Below are 14,597 nucleotides of genomic sequence, written 5' to 3'. Positions count from 1 at the left end.
CAAAGCTGGATAGGAGCAGGGGTGAGGATGGTTGGAGACAGCAGTAAGGGCAGCTTCTCTACCTTGCCACTGGGATTTTTGTTAGCCTTCTCTGCAGGGAGGGTTCGTGCTTATGTGTTAATTTTTTTTTTCAGACCTGGGTCCTCTGACTTGCATAGAGTGAATGCGAATGGTGCAGGATTTAGGCTTTGGTGACTTCAGATACCATGTGATTCTAAGGCACAAAACATTTGATTTATTGGGTAAAGCCTATTTAATATCTTAAAAGCATAGACTAGGAGATCAGATGTGAGCATAGCAGCCTTAAAATATATTCCCTGACAACATACTTAAGAATGTTTAGGTCTGTATGAAATATACAGGAAATGAGGCCAATTTTTTCCCTGCTGTTTTGATGGCAGGGTCTGCAGGGGAGATGGAGAGTGTGTGGACAGGAATTCATGTGTTTGATAATGTGAGCCCAGCACATTTGCACAAATGGAATAGAAGCATTTTTCACCCTCTGCAGAAGAAACTATTAGTAGTTTCTCTGCCTATTTGAGAGACTATGACTGATCAGATGTATCAGCAAATCCATGTAAGTAAACCTGAAAAGTGATTCCCTTGTCTCTGGCCGGGTGTGTATGGTGTTTGCGCAAAGCAGTACCTCTTCACCATTTCTGGTGGCTTAGGGAAGCAGAGAGAGCTAATTCTTAACAACCAGAGGTGAAGAGAGGCTGCTGTCCTCCATCAGACCCTTCTTCCCTCATCACCTTGTAGATCAAGTCAGTCTACCAGTAAGAAAAGGTTTATGTATGTTCACTCTGAGAATACTTGGTAAGTGTTCTAATATAGAGGGCTTTCATGAACAGTGAAGCAGAAAAGCAGTTGCCAGAAGGACTTGTAATGATTTCTGATCATGCTAATGTCTGACCATTGTCTTCTGCTGCAAAACTAAATTCCCAACAATATCAGACTGCTTAGCGTACAGCTGGTTTCCTTAAGGGAGCACACAATTTTCTACTTTTTAGGAGCACAATGTAATTAAAGTTCTTACATGAAGAGGAAGATTGTGGCAACAGTACTTGGAAATTATATTGTCCAGGCTGTAAAAACATACTGAAAGCATTGTTTATACCTTGCTGGGCATGTGGCAGATTTCCTATTTAGTCATGTAACATGTCTTGAGCAGCAGATGTTCTTAGTTGGGCAAGTAAAAAAAGTTTTGCAAATGCTTGTTTGGGTGGGTAGAAACTTGGAAAATCAACTGTGGTTCAGTTTTCTCTAATTATTACAGTGGTTTTGTCACTTCTTCTTCTTCTTATGGTTGTAGCACCTCCAGCTGCAACACGAGGTCTCAGGAAACAAGCCCTTGTTACAGGTGGTGCAAGGAGTGCCCTTAGCTCAGTGGGGCTGGCAGGGCACTTTGCCTTCATCACTGAAAGTTTTCAAGACACGAAAGAATGGGATGGCAGTCAGAAAAAATGGAATTCCACTTTCCATTGTGCTCCTTTTCCCTCAGAGCATGTCTGTATGGATTGCATGTGGGACAATTCTGTGTGTGCCTCCTTGAGATCTTTGCCCCAGCTATTCTTGAGAATTTCTCACCATGTCCATTTCCAGATCACCAGCCAGGTTACCCAAATCACAATAGGAAACAATCCTTGGAGGAGCATTCCCTTTTACCTGGTGAAGTGACTCCAGGTCAATGCCAGTAATTGCTGATTCCAAAGGCAGGAAACCCTCTTGAGTGTGATAGCCTGAACATGGAGACCAAATTTATACCAGAGTGGATCCTCAGTTTTCATTTGGTGCTAAAATATCAGCCAGAATCTGTGTTCAGAATGGCTTCAAGCTTTTCTTTTCAATTAGTTTACCTACATAGCTGGTATCAGAAGCACAGTTGCACATAATAGAGTTGATTTTTCCTTTCCCGGATCAAAATGTTGAGGTGACAGTCACTGCTAGACACTCTGAAGTTCAGGCCTTCCTGCCACAGTGTCTCAGAATTAATGTCACTCTGTGTTGCTGGCTAAGTGCTGTGTAATTCCTGTTGAGCTTGGTGACCCAGTGCAGCAGAGCTCAGGTGATGTGCTCTTCCAGTGTCAGGAATCCACAGAGCAGCACAAAGAGCAGCTTCTCCAGTGCTGTTGCTAGACTTGACTGTAATGTTGGGAGTTTGGGAGAGCATTATTTTAGTCACTGTTTAACTGCCAGAGATAGTCACACTGAAGACCTTGCTGTGGCATGCTCTAGCTTTAGTAACAAAGATTGGTAATTTGCCCTTTCCCTACTAATTGTGACTTTTCCAGATTTTGCTTTCTGGATACCATCCCTTCCCGTTGGCAAACCCTCTGATATTGTAGGTTTGAATTGCACGGGGCGTTTAGCATCCTCAGGCTTGTCATCGTGCAGGAGGAGGCAGCTCATGGGCCAGGAACAAAATGCTTGGCATCTCTCAGAAATTCCCATCTCACTTGCATCTGGTAGAAATGCACCCTGCAGTTTTTTCAGTTGCTCATCATGAGCACTGTGGCTACTGTGCAGTAACTATTCTTTTGCATATTCTGTTCTTCCTGGGTGTTGTAGAAATTACTGCATCAGTTGAGTACTGATGAGAATGCTTAGATGAGAGTGAAATGTTACGGGTCATTAAACAAACAAACAACCCCACCTCCATTTTATTGAAGGTACCTATAAATCTCATCAGTTTTCTGCTTTACAGCCAGTTGATCAAGGATCTGTGTGAAAGGGCGGGCTGTTAGCTTAAGGCAACTCAGACTGCTTTAAGTGGCTGTGAACTACTTTTATAGTGCTACCAGTCTATTTCATTTCCAGAAAGTGAAAGTTCGAAGTAGGTCCTGAATCTGGTTTCTCACATGTGAGATCATTTTGCTACCCATGACCTAGAAACCAACAATGAATGGGTAAATTACAGGCAAGAAGAAAATTCAGAATTGACTGTGAGGTGAATGGAAGTTGAATAATTCCCTGAACTTCATCTGTGAAAAGAAGAAAAGATCACTGAATTCTAAAACAGACTTCAATATGGACAAAGAAAATGTTATTTTAGTACAGATTAAACTCATGACTAAGATATAGACGGATTATTGTATCTGTTTCAGATGTAATTTCATGCCTGAGAATTTACATTGAAGGGAAACTGGTCTGGATCACATTAGCAAAGGCCCTGTTTTGCTGTCAGTTTAATTAAATGGAAACTGCTGGCAAGGTGACCTGAGTAGGTTTATAGAAGCAATACTATTTTGTGTGTTGGAGCAGGAAACTGTTAGGCCTTCCAGTTTGAAAGGGACACAGAAATGAAATCTTTGATTCATTCTTGTTTACAAACTCCCAGATAGTATGTGCAATGACCTTAGTGATAAATTAGCTGCAATTACACATTATATGAGGCGGGCTTTACAATAGCTGCAGACTTCATGGTTATGAGAACCATGACCTTTGACAGGGAGGTTAGAACATGAAGTTTTTCCAAACAATGCGTAGATCTTCAAAAGTATTTGCATTTCCTTCCCTGTTTCATGTGAGTAGATTGACAAGATGTGTGGTGGGTGTTCTGTTTGCTCGCCACAAGATTGTTGTCAGGCAGAAACCCCCCAAAACAAAAAAGCCCGCCCTTCAGGAACATTGATTTATCTGTTAACTGTGTCTGGCATGCTGCCTTTTGGCTTTGATTTCAGAGAGAAACATATTTGGTTACTTTAATAGGCAAAAGCACTGAACCTGACTTGTAGGGGAAAAAAATGTTTTCTTTCCCTTTTTCAGTTCTGTTTATCAGATCCTGACGTACTGTATCGTAATTGTGCAACAGTTCCAAGTTGGAGTAAAGAAAAGTAGAACTGGATGTCAGGCTCCATCAGCCTCATTATTTGAGAGCCAGCTTTTCTGGGTGACTCAGTGGGACTGAAAATGCATGTTTATGCCAGTTAATAACCACCTTGTGACACCAACTTAGATGATATCAAATGCTTTTTTGTTCTCAAGAATTGTTTACATCACCTATTTATATCTCCTCTTTTTATTTATGTTGTTTTTTTATCTTAGAAATTTTTGCTGAGCTGGAGTTGGCTTGCCTTTTCCCCCTAGATCTGTTTGTTCACCCTTTTTTGCTTCTTTCAGATATACTGAAAGAGGAGATTTTTTTTTCTAGTATTCTTTGACCAAGGAAATCTAGGTCTTACCTGTTTTTGGCTACTTCTCCAATTTGATGATACAGTGTGCAAGAGTAAAAGTTGAGAATTTGAGAAAGCAAGTTTTTTAATCATGTTACAATAATTGTATAATTTATTCTTTATGTATACACAAACAGAAGGTGATTACACAGACATATGCTGATGGTTACATAGTCATCTCTCATATTGAAACTGCACGTATCTCTTTGTGTGTGTACATGCAACTGTATATGCTGCTGAGCTCCAGTACCCATAAAGCACTTGGCCAAAAGAGTGTATTTTTGAAAGGCTTAACATTCTTCACATAAGTATCAGAAGTAATGAAATACATAGACCTACAAAGGTCAAAAAAGAAAGAAGGAAGAAAAAGAGTTTTTTTAAAAACTGTAATAGCAGCAAGAAAAACAGAACAAGGAGATTGTTGGGAGACCTCCATCCCTGTGAATGCAATGTTTTTGCAGGGAAGCTGTAGGAGGAATTCTTGTTTTAATATTGATTTCAGTGATGCTGTAGCCCAGTGCCTCCAGTAAGCATGAAGCTCTGCATGGCTGGAAGGTAGGTGGAGATGAGATTTGGAAAATGATTGCATAACTGTAGGTGAGGGGAGGGAAGAAACTCTTCAGCCACCATCAGTGCTTTTGCCTCTCCCAGTAACACAGTCCATCCCAAAGCATCTCCTGGTGTTTTCCTACATGGTACTCACATTTACTTGGTCTTCTGCCTTAGCTGGACAATGATCTCCTGAGGCCCAGCTCCCAATGGGAGTTGCTTAGCAATAATTAAAAATGAACCAACCAGCAACAAACTCTCTTCCTATCCCAGGGCCATCCATCAAAGCTACTCCCCAGCTCTTGCTTATGTGTGCTAGGGGTAGAAAAAGAGAAGAAATGGTCAGTTAGTTTTGATTCTGACAATGGTGAGGTAAGAAGTACAGAGAGGTTGGGGAAGAGTTAGTCAATTATTTTGTGTGCGCAAGTAGCAAAATACCTAACACGGTGGGACAAGCTCAGTTTGCTTTGTTTCCACTGCAAGGAGGGACTTCAGCTGTCTCCCCCTGGAGCTTCTAGCAGGACAGCCCTAGCTGTGACTGCCCCTGTCCCACCAGGCATTTGGATGGCTGTAGAGAGCTCAGGTTGCTTTGTGTCTCTCAGCCTGGCTCCATGTTACCCTGGTCCCGATGGCTGCATTGCAGGCGCATCCTTCCTGCTGTGGAATTGCGGGATTCCTCAGTGAAGCTCTGCCAGTTGTGTTTGAAAGCCGTAAGAAAGCGCAGTCTTTGTGGAGGAGGTGCCTTTCAAGGCAACTGGAAAGGAGAAAAGACCTTCCCAGTTGTAGTGGTGGTAAGACTCAAAGCTGGTAAAAATTCCAGTCTCGAGAAAGTAAAATGAAATTCTTTAGCAGCTAGTTTATTTTAGTTTTTCTTTTCCTGTTCTGCTTCGTGACAGAACTTCAAATAATTATGTTGATTTATGATTACAGGTATTTTAAATCTGTAGTATGCTGAAACAAAGCAATGCCAGATTATTGTTTCTGGCCCTATCCAATTATACAATTGAATTTAGGCATGTAATAATGTTACAACAGAAATATCCATCATGATGGATTGAATTTCATGAAGTACAACACAAGAATATTTATAACTCCATTCTTAAAGCCACTTTTGAGTCAAAATGTGCCTCCTTGGTATGGCCCTTATGAACAGGAGAAAATCTGAAACTTTTTTTAGCCTAGCCCCAAACATACCACAACCCATTGCCTACACAGGAAGGGGGTGTAGGTTGATGATAAGCAGAAAATGATAGAATAGAGTAATTATTTCCGCTAGAAAATGAGGATCCGGCATTATTCGTACAGTAACACAAAGTCATTTGGCTATGCCACTGTAATGAAACAATAAAGATCATACTTAATTTAAGTATCAATTCTGAAGAGACTTCTTACTCTCCCTCTACCATTTTAACTATTAAAGCAAATTTGAATTGCTAGTCTAGTTTCCCACTGTTTTTTAGCAAGCAGAGTGGGCAAAACCTCCCCTCCTCCCAACTCTGTTTAAATGTAGACCTTTGGCATTCCAGAAATCTGACCTTGTTTGTAGGGAATGGCTCATTTTTCTATAATGTAATATGAAGCGCTCTTGTGTTTTGATTCCATGAAGTAGAGAGTTTAATGTTCCAGCTTGCCATGATAAGGATATGATCTGGTTAGAGATAGAAACACTAAAGGAAATTAGCTATTGTACTATTCTTTAACATATTGTTTGCCTAGCAGTTTCATTTAGAATCATTTGGAATAATCTTGGAGTGCCTTTTTAAAAGGATTGGGGTTTTTTCTTTTTCTTTTTTTTTCTTTTCTTTTTTTTTTTTTTTTTTTTTTTTCTCTGTTGTTGTTGGCCTGGATAAAAAGTAGGGCTTTAAGATATTTCTCCTAAAATAAATGTGAGGCCGCCTCATTTATAGTCAGCATGCCTTGATTACTTGCAGACATGCTGGAAATTTACATGCGCTTTTCTCCATTATAAAACACTGATCTGTTCAGATCATTAGCTCCCTCATGACTAGAGTTTGGCAGCAAGCCAAGGCAGGCTAAATCTGTAGCTGTAAATCGTGAGTTGAAATAGCAGAAAGTGGATTTGTAACTTAAAAAGTGTAAACAGTTTGGAAAATGAAGTAATTTTAGAGCATGATTGATTGCCTTAAGATTGCACTTTAAATTAGCCCAGGGTCTCCACTGCAGATGTATGTACTAACTGCTCATTATATATTTTCACTTTTCTTTGGAACAATAGCATTGTTGGTAGGCTTCGAAACAATGTATGTTTCTCCTGGAGTGACCTTTGAGGAAATGAATAGTTTTATTGTGTGTCCATTAGTTTGCCTGGAACAACATTTTTGAGTTATTAATTTGCTGTGGTCTATAAATAAAGGAATCAAAATGCAAAGCAGCTGTATTATGCTGCATATAGTTCATCAAACTTGTGTTTAAACATCACCATTTGAGATTTGTAATGCACTGTATAAATAATTTTTTTATTCTCCTCTGAAAAAGAAGTAATGTTTTGCCTAGCCTGGAGATTGGTTGTGTAATCTCATAGAAGCAAAATTATTATTTTTAGCACAGACAATTGGTGAATGTTCTGAGGGACTGCTGCACTGCATTCCGTCTTTCAAAGACCCTGCTTCACTTAATTGTGTGTCCGTGGGCTATGGGGCTGTGGGCTGAAAGGGAAGGAGTCATTGAAAGGCACATTCAGGAATGTGGAAGAAGTTTGCTGGATTTGGAGTGTTAAAATTTTAGGCTATGGTCTGCCCAGCTCTGTCTGCGCTAGTTGAGGGCAGTTAAGGAGTGGGTGATGCAGCAGCCTGGTGATGGAAGAATGTAATGCCATGTAATATCTGGTATCTTGTGAGCTCTGGCTGTTTGCAAATGGTGGCTGAACCATTTACTGCTCTTTCCCAGAGAGACACAAAACCTTGGTTTGTGATTGTTGTGTTCCATTGATAATGTTCCTGTGTACCCAGGATGTCTGAAGTCGCGAAGGTTTCCAGCGTGGAACAACATCTCAGTGTAACTTTGTGGGTGTGAGCACGTAACTTACATGGATGTGCTAAACACCTAGACTGTGTGCAGCCAGCACTGTGGGCTTTGACCATTCGAGAAATTAGGAATGTAAAGCTAGTAAACTGGCATTAGTGGTGGTTATGAACCACAGTAAATAGCTCTGACTGCTTGAATAGAATATATTATAAAAACTTATACAATTTTGTATCAGTGTGTTTTTCATCTCTTTCCTTGTTCTAGATTTGGTATCTAGCATTCAGTAAATACATAACTCTCTTTTGTTGTTCTCCTGGAAGCTCCTTTCCCAGAGAAAATTCTTTCCCAGTGTTATTACCCTTCCTTGATCTTTCCTTTCTCCCTCCACGTTTGAAATGAAGATTTGCGCTTGTGAAAGAGGTATGGCTGAGAGGTCTGAGCACAGGTCTGGGAGCCAGGACCTGCTGAGTGCTGAGCTCAGTGACTCATTCGGTGGCCTTAAGCAAGTCAGAACATCTCTGATGAGGTTATTTCATATGTAAAACAGGGGAAATAATACTTATCTGTCTACCTGCCTCATAGGAATACCCTGAGGACTAATTAGCCTTCATTAAGTGCTTTGAAATAGGCAGTGCTATCTATTATTAGAGCTGGTTTCAGACTAGCAGATAGTGTGTTAGGATTGTTTCTTACTTGGGAGCCTTCCTTTCTGCTGCGTGTGGGACCACGGCCCATGGGGAACAGAGCACAAGCCGCCTGGTGTTTCTGGAAGATTGGCAGGGTTCTGCCGAGCCCTTCCTAGGCAGGTTCACTGGAGACTCAACGCTCACACTGGAAACTTGGAAAGAGGGTTTGCCTAGAGAAAAGAGTGGGAGGATACTTGCTTGTTCTCCTCAGCTCATAGGCATAACTTGTCCTGAAATCCTTTCTCACCCTGCCTCCACCTGAGGCCTTTTCCGATAATTCAGGTAGCACAGCTTCGCCTCTTTTCCAGGGATGTTTTCCTGGTCCTGCAGAAGAGGAAGAGAAATCCTGTATTAGTTCTCAGGAGGGGTGTGGGGCTGGGTTGGTATGTTCCCATCACAGGGAGCCCGCCCTTATTCAGAAAGCCATTCCTCTTCCTTGAAGAGCAAATACTTACATTCTTTCCCTTCACTGGATAACAGAGTCCTTTGCAAAGTCCTTAGAAGGCAAAATCTAATTTTGGGTATAGGATCCTAAACTCTGCAGGTGTGTGTCTGCTGAAGTCTGGGAGTCTTTTCATCATCATAACAAGGAGGGTTGTCATCTGACCGGCTGCTTCTTTTGTTCTCTGAGGCATCTTCTCTCACTGTATACTTTTGTACCTCTCTTAGAGATGCCATAATAATCTAGTTCAAAGAACCCAGCCCTGTTCTCAATGAAGCCCACATGCCTGGTCTTTCTGCCGGTGAGACTAGGACGCGATCCAAATTACCTGGAGAGAAGCTTTATTTCTCTCCATTTGCTCCTCACGCGTCTCTCAGGCCATGAGTAATTTGCAATGAGACGGGAAAGCCTGTGTGAAATTTTCCAAGGGAATTTTCTCTATTTTAATAACGTTAATGAAATTGCTTAACACTTCATCAGCTTTTTCAGCGTACGTTGCTGGGATTTTGGTGCTTTCTGATTTTTTCTTCAGTACCAGAAGGCCCTTATATTGAAAATGGGACTGAGGGCTCATATGAGCATTTGGACCCACTATTGAACCGCAGTCCTGCAGAAACATTTTTGCACAGGTAGGTACCATTTTGAGGAGGTTCCCTGCCTCTTTTCTTGTGCCTGCAGGAAGGGGAAGCAATCAGGAGCAATTGTCCCACAAGCTCTCACATGCCTGCAACTAATTCTTTTTCCAAAGAAATAATCCTTTTTCCTTTTTTTTTGCCCCAGGAATACCTAATGATACGACCTTGGTCACACAGGAAGGCCCTGGCATTGCTAAATTTCAGCACAGTTGCTTTGTTCGTCTTATACTGCATATCACTCAGTTTATGGTCCTTGTATCCTAGACAGGGGTGTAAGTTAGCTCCCTTTTCTTTTAGACCTTTTTCCTATTACTCCTTTTCAGCTCCAGTCTACTTTGTTGTGATGCAGAATAGGATTAAATGAGCAACCACAGTCTTATGAGCAACCACAGACTTACTCATAGGCCTGTAACAGCTTTTAAGGCTGCATTAAAAAGCTATATGAGCAACAGTTTGGGGGCTATTTTGTGAAACCTAAGTTCAGTTTGGAGGTGAGGATTTCCAAGTAGCTGAGGAAGCGTGGTACAGGGCAGTTGGGTCAGTGGCCTGGAGTTTGGCAATTCCTGTCTGGCCTTTCCTCATAGCCTTCATGTTGAGTTTGATCTCTTCACTGTGAAGGAGGAGAACCCGAGTAAGGTTCTTTTGGGGAATAGGTATGTGCTCCGTTGGGATGAGATGGAGGACAGCAAATTCTTGGAAAAGTAAATATGACACTAGCATATTTGTGATTGCTCTTTTTTAAAAAAAGAAATTGCATCGTGTTTCTAATTCTAATTTTGTGCCACTCCTGGGTTTAAGCATTATTACACTGCAGATGATAACACGAGTTTATCTGTAAAACTGTTAAACTGTGGTTTTTGTTTTCCAGCTTGACTTCTTTTTCTCTTCTTGTCTTTGATTGACTTACAAAAAAGTTATTAACATGTTGCAAAACAAATACAAGGGGCCACTGAAGCTTATTAAAAATGGTTTCTTTTGTTCATATCTGGCAGTTGACAAATTGTGTGGTGCTCTATCTTATCTGCTCCTGTGTGAAAGGTTACATGAGAAAATGGCTGCAAATAAATTGCTATTGAATATTGTTGAAGACTAAGCATACAGCTTCTCTATTAAGGACCTCTTTTAAAGCTCTCTATTCAGACTCCCCCCTGCATGTCTCTCTAACACTTGTCTGTTATATTATGTTTGGCACAGAAGGAAACATTAAACAGAAAAGCAACATCTGACTGTGGTGTTTCTAGACCCTATTATCCCTCTGTCAAATGTCCACATGAGCAGGGTACAATTTTTGTCTATATTGATGATGATTTTTGAAGGCTTTACCAACTGTCTTCATAGTGAAATGCTAGAAACAAATGAAATTGAAAAGCATATTTTTACAGCTTTGGAAATCTTACTTAAATCAGTGTAATGAGACGCACTCAGTAAAATGTAATTATTCTCACTTCTCCATGTGTCAAAGAAATCAGCAGTATGGTTAGGGAGGGGAGGGTTACAGTGAGCTTGTTATTTTTATACAGATCCAGATACTGCTTGTGTGTAGTAAATTGTAAATAGTAGATAATGCAGTTTTTATGTGTATTAAATACCCTGCCAGAATTAACAGGGTTGTTACTTCATTAAGGGTTTCAAAGAGGGCATAAACGTCAAAAGCAGGGCTTGACTGTTTAAATCACTGGACCATTTCCACCCTCCACCCCTCGTGTCGCAGCTCTGTGACCGGCAGCTTCTGCCACTGCTATTTCGAGGAGGGCGCAGTTCCTCCGAATTTTCAGAATGATAATGAAAGAGCCCCGTGTGAGACACCAAAATAAGGCTTTTGACTCATACTTCTGGGTGCAGTGGAAAATGAAGGCGGTTGATTCTGCCGCAAGGAAGAGGTGATGAATCAGTCCCTTATAAGTAGGCCTTGCGTTTCCTTGTCTGTCATTTATGTTTGAATGGTGTGCAGAGGTGAAAGAGAGAGGAGATGACAGAAGACCTGGTTAGTCTGATATTAAACGTAGTAACTCAGTTTAGCTCTCAGCGACCTTCCACTTCTTTTCAGTTTTTCATGCCACACAAGTATGGATTTGTCATGGGCCTCTTCAGCACAGGAGACAAATAACAGACCATGAGAATAAAATTCATCAGTCCAGAGAATATCTTGAGGTTCAGTCCTGAGCACTGGGTTGGGGAATCTGTTATATCTTTGAGCTCATTGTTCCAATTGTTAATTATCACTGCTGTAAAAATGTGTGCCCCTCTCTTGCCAGGGGTTCTAGTTGCCTATTTCTCCACCAGAGTAGGGTTTTTCATTCTCCAGTATTTTCTCTCTACACTGCTGCAAGTCAGAAAGGGGGACCAAGACACGTGATCATAGAAATAGTAATAATACTACAGAGAATGAGAATGTGTTATAGGGAAAGTTAGTGGATGTGAGGATGTAACCCCACCTCCACAAAGGTGCTGTAGGGAATGTATGACTTCAACCTCAGCTGTAGTACTTGTGTTCATTGCATAAACCCCATGCTCAAGTATTTGCAGGATCAGGCTTTATGTGTAAGTAGTACTGAAGTGTGGTTCAGTGGTATGTTGGATGGTGTTCAGAGATTGCTGAAAACAGTGCATTAAATAGCACTTTGAATTGCAAAGTGCTGGTTCAGTTTTGTCTGTGAGAATGATAACACTTATTATCTGATTGTTCCCTGTGCAAATCTCACCTCAGGAAAAATTAAATTATGTTTGAATTCAGCTAAAGCAAAGTATATCATTATTTTCTTTCGTTATTAAAAGAGATTTTTACTGTTTGTTTGTTAAAGCTGAAGCAGCTGCCATGTTAGACTCTTAGATGATTTAAAAGCAAATACAGAGGTAGAGCCATTTGCAGTACAATTGGCTTGTTTAATGTGATTTAATTCCTCTTGTTGGCTTCGTCATATTACCAAATTATGTTTTCAGTTCCCCTCCCCTTTTTAATTCTTTCTTCTTTTTGTTATCAGCAGAATTGAAGCTGCTTATCAGTAACCACGACAACCAGGATAAATACTTGTTTTAAAGCTGATGCACATTCAACCTGAATGGTCCGCATGACCCAGAACATTCAAGAGGACAGGCAGCATGTGCTCCCTTCTACAATCAATCTCCCCCTTCCCCCCATCTCCATCTGCTTTAGAAAGCTAATAGGGCAGTTTAGAAACCTTTTATATCAGAGCGGTTTTCTGTAGCCGTCCATGGCTGTTTGGACATAGGCTGGCCCATGCTTGTGTCCTGAGGAGTAAGGAGAGAAGGAAATTTTGGGAGGCAGGGAGGTGATTTCGCAGCCACGTCCACAGTGTGGGCTTGCTTTTCTGGGCTTCCTCCAGCTGTTGTCACGGCAGTCACCTGCCCTGGGCAGGAGGGTGAACTGCTGCTCCGCAGACCCTTCCTGAAGGGGAAGATAATCCCGGCTGGGCAGCAGCTGAATGGAAGGAAGGAGTGACTGGAATTGTGCGGGACAGGCTTGTGGTTGTGGTAAGAGAGAAGCCTCAGCGCAGAACCACCTGATCCATGCCCCATCTCTGGTGGAGGCAGGCAGGCTGGCTGGGGTGACCAGAGACAGTCACTTCCCTTTTGAGGAAACTCAGGGATCTCCCACTTACCTAGAAATTTCCCAACAAGAATTTCTGCCTGGCCTCTTTGCTCTTTCCCTTGCACTCTAAATTGCTTGATGCTTTAGAATAAATCCTTTAAGCTCTCTCTGTCTCAGTTTCTCTCTCTGTGTAATGGGGATAATAATTTTTACTCATCTCCATAAAGCAATTTGAGGCCTGTGGATGGAAAGGTTATATAAAAGCTGGAAATGATGAGTGTCAGTCATTCTTCTTTTGAGTCTAGAAACACCTCGTAAGGTTTATGAGGCACTTCCTGATGTGCAGGAGGATCCTGGGAGTGCAAGGTTGGAGCTGCAGCTATGAGGAGCTGAATATAGGATTAGGGTCTGAAAAGGATGCGGAATACCTGGTTGGAAACGTTTTCATATTAAATTTCGTTTGTCTTCTTCAAAAAATTTGATTTAGGATTTGAATTTTGAGGGATTTAGTGAGATAAATATTATAGAATATTTGATTATATAGACATACTGTCAGTCATCGATCAACATACTTGGGTTTGTCCCCATTAAGTAGGAGTAGAACAACTCTGATTCAAAGAGCCGAGTGTAAAATATTTTTCAACCACGTGCTTTAAATAAGTATTAGATGATGCTGTCCCTTTTTCTTTTTTTTAATGACTGCATTGCTGTTCAGTTGAACAGTAGTTTCAATCTCCAGTAGATTTGCAAGTATTCTCTTTCTTTCAAATGTTAAACTAAGCTTAGGAATTCTTTGAAAGGCTGATGCTCTGCTGGCACTGTGACAGAAAACAGAGGGCTGGGGAAGTGGCATGAAATTCTGAGAAATAGCTGTCTCCTCCTTAAAAGGGGAGAAATATCTGACACATGCAGAAAGGCTGTACATTTTATTCTCACTATTGGCAGAAATGACTTTTGCCTTTTGATCAATTTAAAAGCAGAATCAGGCAGGCAAACGTCCATGTCAGAATTACAGGCAACTTGTTAACACCATCATTATCTGGTAAACATAAATGTAATCACTGTGTTATCCTGCAACACATTGCCTTTGTTCTTGATTGCATTAGCATTCAAATAGAGGGGGGTTCTCAAAGCAAGGATGAGTAGCATGAGTCCTGCCGACAAAGAGGTATCCCTGTTGTGTCAATAATTTACCCAAATTTATTTAAAACCAAAACCACAGATTTCCTGTCCCATCTCATGGGGCTAAATCATTACTGTTGCATTTATCTGTGAGAGAAATACGACTCTTAGATTAATATTTTTAGGTCTTGTGATTAATTAGCCAGCTGGGGCACACCAAGTGTCTTTGCTAGTGAATAAAGACTATGGGAATGAAAAAGCAGAGTGGATTGGAAAAGCTGTGTTTGAGAAGTCTTTCCTAACCACTGGAGAGAGGGTGGATCAGTGTGCTAGAGCATGCCTTGTGACATGATGCAGCTACCTGAACTCCTCAGCTGTTGCTCCTAGTCCACAGCAGATTCCTACTCTGGGGCATGGATTCCTGCTGTGGATCTTAGCCTCGTGTCTGTGCAAAGA

General features: G+C 41.1%; 1 protein-coding gene across 7 annotated transcripts in view; it reads left to right on the top strand.

The window, feature by feature from the left end:
• Positions 1-14,597, top strand: part of ARID5B (AT-rich interaction domain 5B) — a 118,438-nt gene that overhangs the window by 27,417 nt on the left and 76,424 nt on the right. The gene's annotated exons all lie outside the window — the stretch shown is intronic.

The sequence above is a fragment of the Anomalospiza imberbis genome, chromosome 8 (genome assembly GCF_031753505.1).
Source record: "Anomalospiza imberbis isolate Cuckoo-Finch-1a 21T00152 chromosome 8, ASM3175350v1, whole genome shotgun sequence".
NCBI lineage: Eukaryota > Metazoa > Chordata > Aves > Passeriformes > Viduidae > Anomalospiza > Anomalospiza imberbis.
This window is presented reverse-complemented; position numbering and strand designations above follow the sequence as displayed.